The sequence below is a fragment of the Toxotes jaculatrix genome, chromosome 24 (assembly GCF_017976425.1).
Source record: "Toxotes jaculatrix isolate fToxJac2 chromosome 24, fToxJac2.pri, whole genome shotgun sequence".
NCBI lineage: Eukaryota > Metazoa > Chordata > Actinopteri > Toxotidae > Toxotes > Toxotes jaculatrix.
Window position 1 is genome coordinate 3,989,339 of NC_054417.1, and position 10,646 is coordinate 3,999,984.

Consider the following 10,646-nt stretch of genomic DNA (forward strand, 5'->3'; position numbering starts at 1 on the left):
TTTGGCTTTGTAGTGGTAACCAGGCGATCCAAGGCTTGCACCTTGATTTATGAATGATGCATCAAGAGGTCCAATCAAGATATTCTGTGCACTGAAACAAAAAGCCCTCCTGCCTTCATATGGACATCACACTTCACTTAATTAATGGAAAAAGACCCAGGTGGTCCACGTGCACTTGATGTCAAACCTTAGATCATATTTAAAATGCGCACCTCACGATGAAACAAGAAATATTCATTAATACAGACGAGGAAGGAATGAGCTGAAAGATGAGCGCTGAATAATAATCTAAGCATATTTTGAGGCACTGTAGATGGGCAGCGTTCCCAGTGACAAACAAAAGAGTTGTTGGTACAGGATTAGAATAATGTGGGCATCTCGTGTAACTAATAAATGACCATTCAACTGCTGCTTTCTAAAACGCATCAGGCCACCCACACAGCTGGCAGGAGAGCTTGATCTTACAACATCGGTTGCTGCTGCTCAGTGGGACTCAATATGGAGGAGTGCCATGCTCTCATCCAAGTGTGTGAGGTATAGGATTATCCAATTTAAGATATTATGCAGGGCATATATCACCCCAGAGAAACTGTCAAAGATGAGTAAGAGCCACTGGATTGTGTTGGCATAAGTGCGAGGAGGTTGGTACATTACTTCATCTATTTTGGGAATTCACTGCTGTTAAATTCTTCTGCTCTGTAATGGTATCCATACCATTATAGATTTTTGTCCTACTGTATCTCTTCAAAGCCAAAATCCTCATATCACTGTAAATAAAATATGTTAACCAGCTGTGGACACTGGACAATTCTTAGTGACTCTTTTCAAGTGGAAGGAGGAAAGGTAAGCTTATTTCTCCCCAAAGACATTTGACTGGAGGACTATCTGGACTTGATTAATACAGAGAGCGGAGCTAGCCTGCTGAAAGAGTTTGATAATGGACTTAGTGAAATTGTGAGGAAAGCCCTGAATTGTTTGGCTTTAATTATCTTTGATTTACTAATGATCCTGTAAACCGATCTATGTCACCACTGCAACTCCCCCAGTCTAACAAAGTAATGTACTGAAACCCACCGAAGAAGACGAGGAACAGAGGTGGTAGCTGATATTTGTAAGCCTCTTGCTATGTCGCAGGGAAACGTTCAGTCTCGTCCATCTGTTTGTTTACAATGCAGACAGACAAACCCGTGTTGTTTGAATAAAAAGGTCAGTCAGTAATTGGTCTTTTCCATCATGCTATGAGTAACCACAATCTGATTCCATGCTGCACATGGTGCAAGAAGCTTTCACACAAATAATGTGTAATGTGATATTTAAAACTGATCCGATGTCAAGTTACTAAAGTTTAAAGTTATCACCGTCTTATTTTGTGACGCATTTTTGATTAACGATCTCAGTCTGCGTTTCCTGTGATTGCTTCCCATCAATATGCACCCCATCACTGTAGGAGAGTGGACAGAAGCCAAGACTTTGCTACTATCATTAAAGTCTATGATACAGAGATGCAATTACTGAATGTAACTGCATTGAATGGCTATGCCTAAAAAAATGGCACTAAAATAATATGGAAAACAGGGTTTGATTTCATGAAAACCCTAGGGATGATCACTTTAAACTAGTCAGCTCAGTTCCTCGCTTGCCTGCTTTGTCAACAGTGAACTTGCGGTTCTTTGAAGAACATGAACAAAGCATCGCGTCACATTTTGACGCCTGGTGAAGAAGTTCAGGCAGTAGCAGAAAGTAATGTAAATGAACTCCACAAAGAACCACATTAGATTTTTTTTGTGAAGAAAAAAAAAACACATTACCTTTGCATGTGTACAGAGAAAATGGGGATTTTCTTTTGACTTCTGTGCAGTTGTTTTTGTACTACTATGCGCCAGCCATTCAGGCAACTGCATCCTCTGGCACTTCCACATTCACTTTAGCACTCAGCCTTCGTGTTAGTAAAGAGCAGGCACCACCATTTATTTAACACTTAGTCAGAAAGCCTTCTCTCTACTCAACAATGAGTAAACCCACAACTTGGGCCTTGTCTCCATTAATTATAGCTTATGCAATGTAGCACATCATAAAACATTATTCCAAAATTATTCTGCAAGGTTGAGCACAAAACACTCTTCTCTGCACTACAGAGCCATGTTTTTGTTCCTTCTTTAATGGGGTCTCTGCTCATTTCGACTTAAAGCTCATACATTTCTAATGTGAGCTTTTTATGTTGCAGCATCCCAGCTAAGAGAGAATGCATCTGCACTACCAAAACCTTTTTGAAAAGTTCTACAAACTAGTGATATGTAGTCTGAAGTCACTCAAGAGTCAGATGATGACTTTGCAACTGGATTTGAGGGAAACACTAAATGCTGAATGTCATAATTTGAAGTTGTTCCATTTTCTCTTTGTCTTACCATATTACTGCGTGCATCAAAATATAATTAATAACCACATGAGAATTTTTTTTTTTTTTTTAACTGAATCAAGACAAAAAAAAACCACAAGCATTTTGAGGGAAATGCCTCTGAAGTGAGGTGGAATCCTTTCCAACACAACACTACTGTTTCAACCAGCTGCCCTTGAAACAGACAGATCGAGCCTTGAATAGTAGAACAAAGCTTTTTACCACAATTCCCAGGGCTATGATTACGAATAAGACTTCCCTCAGGCAATTCAGTGAAGGGCAGATGAGGAACAGAAGCCTAGCATGTGGTCTAACCATGGGCCAACTAATTGGCTACTAAGCCAGATCCAAAAGGATGATTTCTTTGTATACATATGGTAAGCCACATTCATACACAAATAGAAAGATTGACAGACAGAGTCTGCTGCGCTCGTGCCTATTCGCCATATCGAGAACGACTCTATTCATCACTTTGTGGCAGCTCTTGGCAGAAAATGGCGATCAGTCTCTGATGGCATGTAACACAGCTTTGGAGAGCCATCACGCTAAAGGCCAGGTTTGTTTGAAGTTCGCTTTGCAATGCATCAGTGGCGATGACCTAGATTTCCTATCTCTCGTTCCTCCAAGAGTGCAGGGAGAGACAGCCTCGTTTCAGCCCTTTCCATCCTCTAACTATGTCAGCTTGCCTGTAAACATTTGGCACAGAGTCACATCACTGCGTCTCCCTCTTTCCCCGCAGACGACTCCCTTTTCCTGGTGTCAACTCTTGACTCCCCATGAGTTTGTCCCCTAGGATGGAGGTGGAAGGCTGAGCTGCTCAGTTTTTCCAAAGCTAAATGAAAGGGAGGTACAGTACAGAATGATAGAAAACAAACACTGAAATGAATGCATAAATTAAACTCTCCTGAAAGTATGAAGGCACATCATCACTTTGAAAGTCTCCCTGAGAAAACACTTGGGATTATAAAATAATGAAAAGTATGTGCATGTTTGTTTGTCAAGATTGTCTGAAGGAAATCAAACTCCTAAAAGAAGCTTTTGGAGAAAACACTGAGAGATTTGGGTCAGCATGTTCCTATTTTCTGGCTACAGCCGAGACCCATCCCTAAACTTCCTGCAGGGATAGACCACGCAGGTTCTGACCCATGAAACACAACACAGGTTAAACCCCAGGTGCACCCTGCGCTCAGAAACACGGCCTGTCTGTTTGCCTGTCTGCATGTCTGTCTCCTTACTCTTCCCTCCATCTGCTTTCTTGGTGTGCCTGACTCACTGCCTGACAACAAAAGCAAAAAGAAATAAACAAATTGCAAAAAAGAAACTAACACAGTTGGGAGCTGGCCTTGTGCCTCTGAGGTACAATGTTTATTTTGATTGTATCTAAAAGCGGCCACTAAAAAAGCAGCAGGCATTAGCCAGCCATCTCTTCCTCCTTTTCTCGCATCCCTTCTTCTGACTCCTCTCTCCTTCCCACACACCCACAGGGGACAGTTGTCAGAGCAGAGTACACTAGAGTGACGGCACAAGAACAACATTAAAAACTGCCTCAGCTCAACAGCAGACTCAACAAGCTAGAAAGAGAGCATGCCACGTTTTTAATTATGCATGCTGCACAGCATTACATAGCCCTGTCAGTCAAGGAAACTGTGCCTTCTTCGCTATTTCTGCTCGTGTCTTTGGTTGGTTTCCTAGGTGATCGTGTAATCTGACATCATTAGACAAGTAGAGTATGCTAGCCAGAGTTGCAGGTGACTCGTTCCAAAATATCCACCCCACTCCTGCCTAATCCTGTCACACCAACTGCCACTGCTACCTCTCACTGTGCAGTAATTTTCATTAGAAAGCCAGTTTGAACAACTCTGTCAGACCTCAGGATGCCAGTGAAAAACAGTGTCTCAGGAGTGGAGCGAATTAATGTTCTTTCATGGAAAATCAACTGCACACTGTAGCCTTGTGTGGGTTTGAATTTTGGCTCAGGTCCTGGCTATTTAGCTCTTTCTGCTCTGCTTCTTAATATCCTCTGTGTGCAATACCAGGTGCAAATGTTAAAGAACACCAGAACATGACGGATTGCTCAGTTTCCACACAGCAAACGAAGAAGCACTAATAAAAAATTCTGTAGAGCAATAAAGTCTGACTTACATTCTGCACTGGTTCCTTACACTAAACCCTCAGAAGTCAACAATGACTCTGTGGTTCTGTTTGCTGCTTCTGTTCCACGCTGTGAAGAAATTTCTCTGAAATCTGAGCCTGTAGCACGTTTTGTTTCAATCAATGTTTCACGTTCACACTTTTTCAACTCCGTCTCCCTGGGACTAACGCTCATATCGTGCAATTCTGCAGTACATGATGCATGTCGAGAATTCAGCAACAATGAAGAAAGAACCATAAGTGGTGTACTTTAAATGTAGATTGCTGTCAGGTTTTCATTTCAAAGTCAGTGCAGGGTTTTGGTCTTCATATTTTTGAGAATTTAGCCTGCTCCCTGTCATAAGACTGCGCAAAAACCCAGACAGTTACCTACTGTAAAATTAATCTTTAAAATGCAGATGTGTATATTCTGGTGGCTGCTTCTTTAACTAATATAAACTGGGGATATTAATGAAGTCAGACATAAATGAAATGACTAGTTTTACATTATCATTATTACTGTCAAAAGATACTAAGTAAATCAGTACATATTTACAGGCACTCAGGAAACCAGGTTACTCCAAAATCAGGTTACACAAGTCACTGCATATGAATACAGAAATGCAGCAGTACAGTAATTAGATTTCTCCCCTACCTTATTTCAGAAGCTTCTTATTTTACCATTGTTACATATAGACATTGCTTCCTGACTTATTTGAAATAATGAAACAATTGCCCAAAAATAAAATTGGAGTAAAAGACTATTTTTCTCAGATTCTGTCTTTAAGTGACTGTATCAAGGCTCCCCACCCCATTTAACTGGTGTGACTACAGCTACATATGTCATGTTTTTAAAACTTGACAAACATCTACCTTCCTCCTTCCTCTCATTTTCTGGGGCTGCTGATGCATAAACATATGAGTGTCAAAATTTGCAATAAACAGGAGCAAAAGATGAAATTTCTATTTTTACAAGCGTTGGCCGGTATCATCATGAAAGCATACACACTCCTGACCTTTCACTTTCAAAGATGATTGTCAGTCTGAGGGAGAGATGAAACAGTGCAAATGTTTTGAACAGTTTACTCACGGCTGTTTGGTGAATTAGACCCTCAGCATTTGTGGGATCAGTCTTTGATATATGATATGAATTCTATATATAGTGATTTATGATATTGTGATATAGAAAACCTGATGATAAAAAATATCTTTTGGAATTGGTCATGTAAACTTTTAAGGGATACAAATCTATCCAACAAATATTGTTCTTACATTAATGTAAAGCTGTAAAAATGCCTGAAACTGCCATCTGCAATATCTTTTTTAATGAATATTTTATTACTTTATTTTACTATGTTATCCATCTCTACATAAAATTACCCTTACTGTGCTTATACCAGCAAGATATGAATCTGAGCATAATGGCCATGTCTTCAGAAATAGGAAAGTTTGTTGAAAGTCTTGCTGAGTTTTTCAAAATTACACTCCTACAGCATTTATTATTGATGGAAACCGCTGCTTGTTTCTGCCATTTGACTGTAATTATGAACACAAAACCCTCCAATGTTAAAAAGACAATTACATGAGAGGCACAAACTGGGGCTGAGGCTCACGCCAGGCTTTTTCAGATTTAATAGGTATCAGATTTTAGGGCTATCCTACAGAAGATCAGGGAGAGGAGCGACATGTTTTATCTAGTCTTGATCATGACACAATTTCTGTTGAAAGATTCAGCCTGCGCTGCCTGAGCATCATCTGACTCTGGCATTTCATGCACAAACTCAGATGAAATATTAAACTTGGTGTCTCTACAGAGTTTCCTTCTCGACTTGACAAGCTACATCACCGCACAGCAGTTTCTCTCTTGCACAATTTGCACTGACCAGTTCAAAAGCAACAACACTCAAGACTTTGCAAAATGCTCCAGCTTGCAATTGTGCAGCAGAATTATTTCTCTTTATCTTTAAAATGATTTCTCTTTGGTAACGGCTGACATTTTCAGCAGTGCAGTGTGTGCAGCTGCATCTCACCTACCCTTTCAAAGCACTGGTGGATCAGTGCTATTTACTGTGTTGAAGGACACCTGAATCTGATTCTTGTCAACACAACAGTCCCTTCAATCTTCAGTCTATCAAATCAGGATAACATGTTTCTGTGATTTAAATGAGTTGCTTTGTGCATCCCTTTTGTGTGCAGGGAGAGGACAAACCAACACGAAACATCAGTGTCAAGAACTTATTTCAATGATAAACTTCACAACAGTTGTACTTCAGTACAATATCTGCACATGGCAACTACGCTTGGTTAGGGTCGTGGAAAGATGGTGGTTAAAGCAAATGAACTATGGTCAAGGCATGATGAAGGTTAGCAACTCCAACACTTGGTTAGGATAAGGAAAATACTGTGGTTACAGTACCAGCACCACTAACAGGTGACATTTCACTGGCACCACTATCAAGTCAAACTTTGACTAACTTTATATAATATACCTTCACTGTTATTTACCTGCAACAACTGACTCAAAAGTAATGGCTGAGTGGTTTTGGCCAGACCCCATGGGTTATCTGTGCAAGCAGCTTATTGTGACTTATATTTACTCTTTGTTGTCAGGAAGCCTCTAGCAGCCATAGTGATAATGACAGCAAAAAAAGGAAGTTTGGTGATTTAGTATACAAAGCGGCAAAGTCTATGTTATGAGGAGGCTGGAGGGGATGGATGGGTCAACATTACGGCGTATCTGAAGGCAGGGACAAACGACATATATGGTCATTTAGATTGGAAGACTTGCTGCTATCAGTTTTTTTGTCATTTCAAGGTCATGCTTTTCTTTACTTGTACCCAATAAAAATGTGCCTGAAGAATTAGGATAAACACACTTTTCAGTTGCCACACAGCACTGAATTTTGAACTGATGACTGTGGGAAAAAAAAAAATCCCTGTAGCACTGCAGATACTAATAACACCTGTCATCTGATTCAGACAAATATGTTTAAGGCGACAGCACCTCCAGCAGGTCTTTTTAACCTTTGAAAAAGCTTTTAGTTGGCTTCACTGCAATCCATCAAAAGTGGTTTTCTATTCCTAAAATTAAATACACGTAATTGCCCTGTGCTTTTTAAATGAAACAGGATAATGTGGTAATGAATCCTGAGCGTCAGTCACTTGAATGACATGCAATAGACAGTGGTCAAAAATACTTCACTCTGCTTAAACGACGTGATAGACAGCACTTTGTTTCCAGGGAAACGGGAAAAATCAATAAGCCATGAGCAGAAACTGAGTGTGTCTTATCCAAAAAAATCGGAGTCAGCTTTAATATACAGCACAGGCACAGCTGAAAAATGTTTTGGTTATTGATATCGTGACATCTTGATTGCTGCATGCTCACAACATATTTGCAGCATGCAGGCATGAACTCATTCTGTCTGGTGTAACATTACAACTTACATCTTCACTCCTTCGCTCTACCGAACAAGAAATCTACTGCAATTTGTTTAAAATTGCAAATGTCTTTACTTGGCAGCGCTGCAGCTACATATCTAACATGTAGATGTCCTTTCTGTGCACAACGAGTGACACAAATACTGTATAAGAAAGTGCAAAAAAACAGTAGAATAAAGCCTCACTTCTCTGGCACATGCTACAATCGTGAATGTATCATGGGCAACAGGCCACAGACTAAAAAGACCTGAATAAGTCTCTTGTGTTGACAGTTCAGTAATGTGATGAGTGAAAAATAGCCTCACAGAATTTCTGCAAGCAAGACACTTTTAAGCTATTAATACGGCTTGTAATGAGCTATCTGTCTCAAAATAGCACCTTAAATGCTATTAAGTTCAATGAAAATTGATCAAATACAAATTATTCCACATTCTTTGGAAGCCTTCAGAGAGTCACAGCTTTGGCTCGAGGCCAAGTTGGGCCCATGGATCCTACTTTCAGCAGAATCTCGGACAAAGCTTTCTGAAGCTTTTGTTATCTTTATTGTCATTTTGCTGACACAATTCCCAACTCAGCACAGGTACACAGATATAGCCACGGATCTGCGGATAGCGGAGATGCCTTACAAAGCAATACGAGCCACACGAGTTCACGGGGGGACGGCTCTCTAATGATTTAGTATTGTAAACTTTTCCAAACATATTTTGAGGGAACTCAATTAAATTCAAACTGATAAACTTAATTTATCCCTGCAGTGCAATATTCATGTCAGGCATAACATATACTGCAAAACATAATCTAATACATAAACACACAGGACTACAAGCCATAACGTTATTTTATAAAGAGCATCACTTAAATCTGAAGGAGAAGCAATATTTTTCCTCTTCCATAATTCAGTGCTGTGTGTGTGTTTTTCTGTCATCTTCTCACACACACTCTGGATTGGTTTACCTCTAGACTGGTTAAGGTGATGCTGAAACAGGCATTCAATGCAGGAAACGAAGAGGACGGGGATGAATTATAATTATGGATTATAATGAAAACAGTAAAAAAAAAACTAGTTTTGCTATTTAGAAGTTTTGATCTCAGCAAAACAGTTCTGCATATTAACTGCTATATTTGAGGGTGAATGCTACCAGACATAGTAGTATAAGATATTACAGGTAGGTATTCAGGTAACTTTACTTGCAAGATACATAGTCTGTGTTATTTGTTTACATTTTTTTTATCATTTACAAGACACATCTGAAAACATAACAGTTTTTTTTTTAAATATATGTTTCTATTTCAAAAGCTGACACTGCGTACATTAGTTTGTTGAGGCTGAGCTGTGAGTTTGTTTCTTTGTGTGTTGTCAGTATGAAAGAAGCCCCATAGGAATGCTAGAGGGAGTAATGTGAAAGCTGCTTATTACTGCACAGAGCCAGGAGAGCAGTGGTCTACCACTATGTTTGCCATTAGTTGTCGTACAAAGCCACTGAGATCCAATATCCAATCCGATCAACATAAATCAGCTTGTGTAGAAATGAGAACTGCTGAGGAGAAATTCCAGTCTTTTCTATCAGGTAAAGAAATAATCTGATATCAAACTGTTAACAGTTTTCAAAGCGACGAGTCGTTCAGTAGAAAATAGTTCCAAAGAAAACTGTACACGACATCCCAGAAACTGGGACACTGTTTCTGACAAGACGTGTTGCTATTAAAATTTAAGTGTGCAAACAAAACTCCGTTCATGTGTATTTGTATTAAGAGTCAGCAGAAATTACAGAGACAGATCTCTCAAAACCTGGATGCATAAAACCAGAACTGTAAACACAAAGGGAGGTTTTGTGTTTTGAGTGAAAAAAACAAGACTTATTGAATAGAGCTATCCTCACGACATTTACTACTTATGAAATAAACTTGATCAATCTGCCACAGCTGCTCACTGTTCACTTAAGCTGTGCTGTATTTTTTTCTTGTTTATTATCTCACAGCAGAAGTTTACACTTCTCATTTAAAATCTCCCAGCCCTAAAATTCAGATGCGGGGATTTGTGTGTTGTAGAAATTTTAAATGTGTTTCTTTACAATGAGCAGACAAAATGAAGAAGCCAATGGGAATAAAAGTCTGTGTGGTTGTTTCAAATGCAGAAGCTGCTGTTGTGTAGAACCAATTACAGACAGCGTTTCACAATCCTCGACAATTTGAGTGGGAGAAATACAGCGACGGGTGAAAAGCTTTGATACTGACTTGTGACGCAGGAGGATTTCCTCTGGCTCACGTACTCTAAACATGTCATCTTTACAGCTGACCGTAAGACATTTACCCATGATTAACATCTGATGTCCCCTGTGATACAAGATGAGGGCTTACATGGAAACCTTTGTCAGACAAAACAGGGCAGGAGTGTGTATCAGAATATCACGAGGGCACCTGCTGTGAACTTGCAGTAACAAGCTGCATTATTTCTTAAGACTAAAGGGCTGAGCCTTGGCTGTGGCTATGAAAAATGGAGAAACATTACAGCAGTAATCTTGCAGATTACCACTTTAATGGGGACTCCAGTGACAAATATTAACCTTGTGAGCTGTGTAAAACCACAGTCTTAATGGATTTTATTACAGACCTCCTTAAAATGCAGTTTAATTTGCACTCCCTCATATTCTAATCAGCAGAATAATCACAAGTCTGTGTG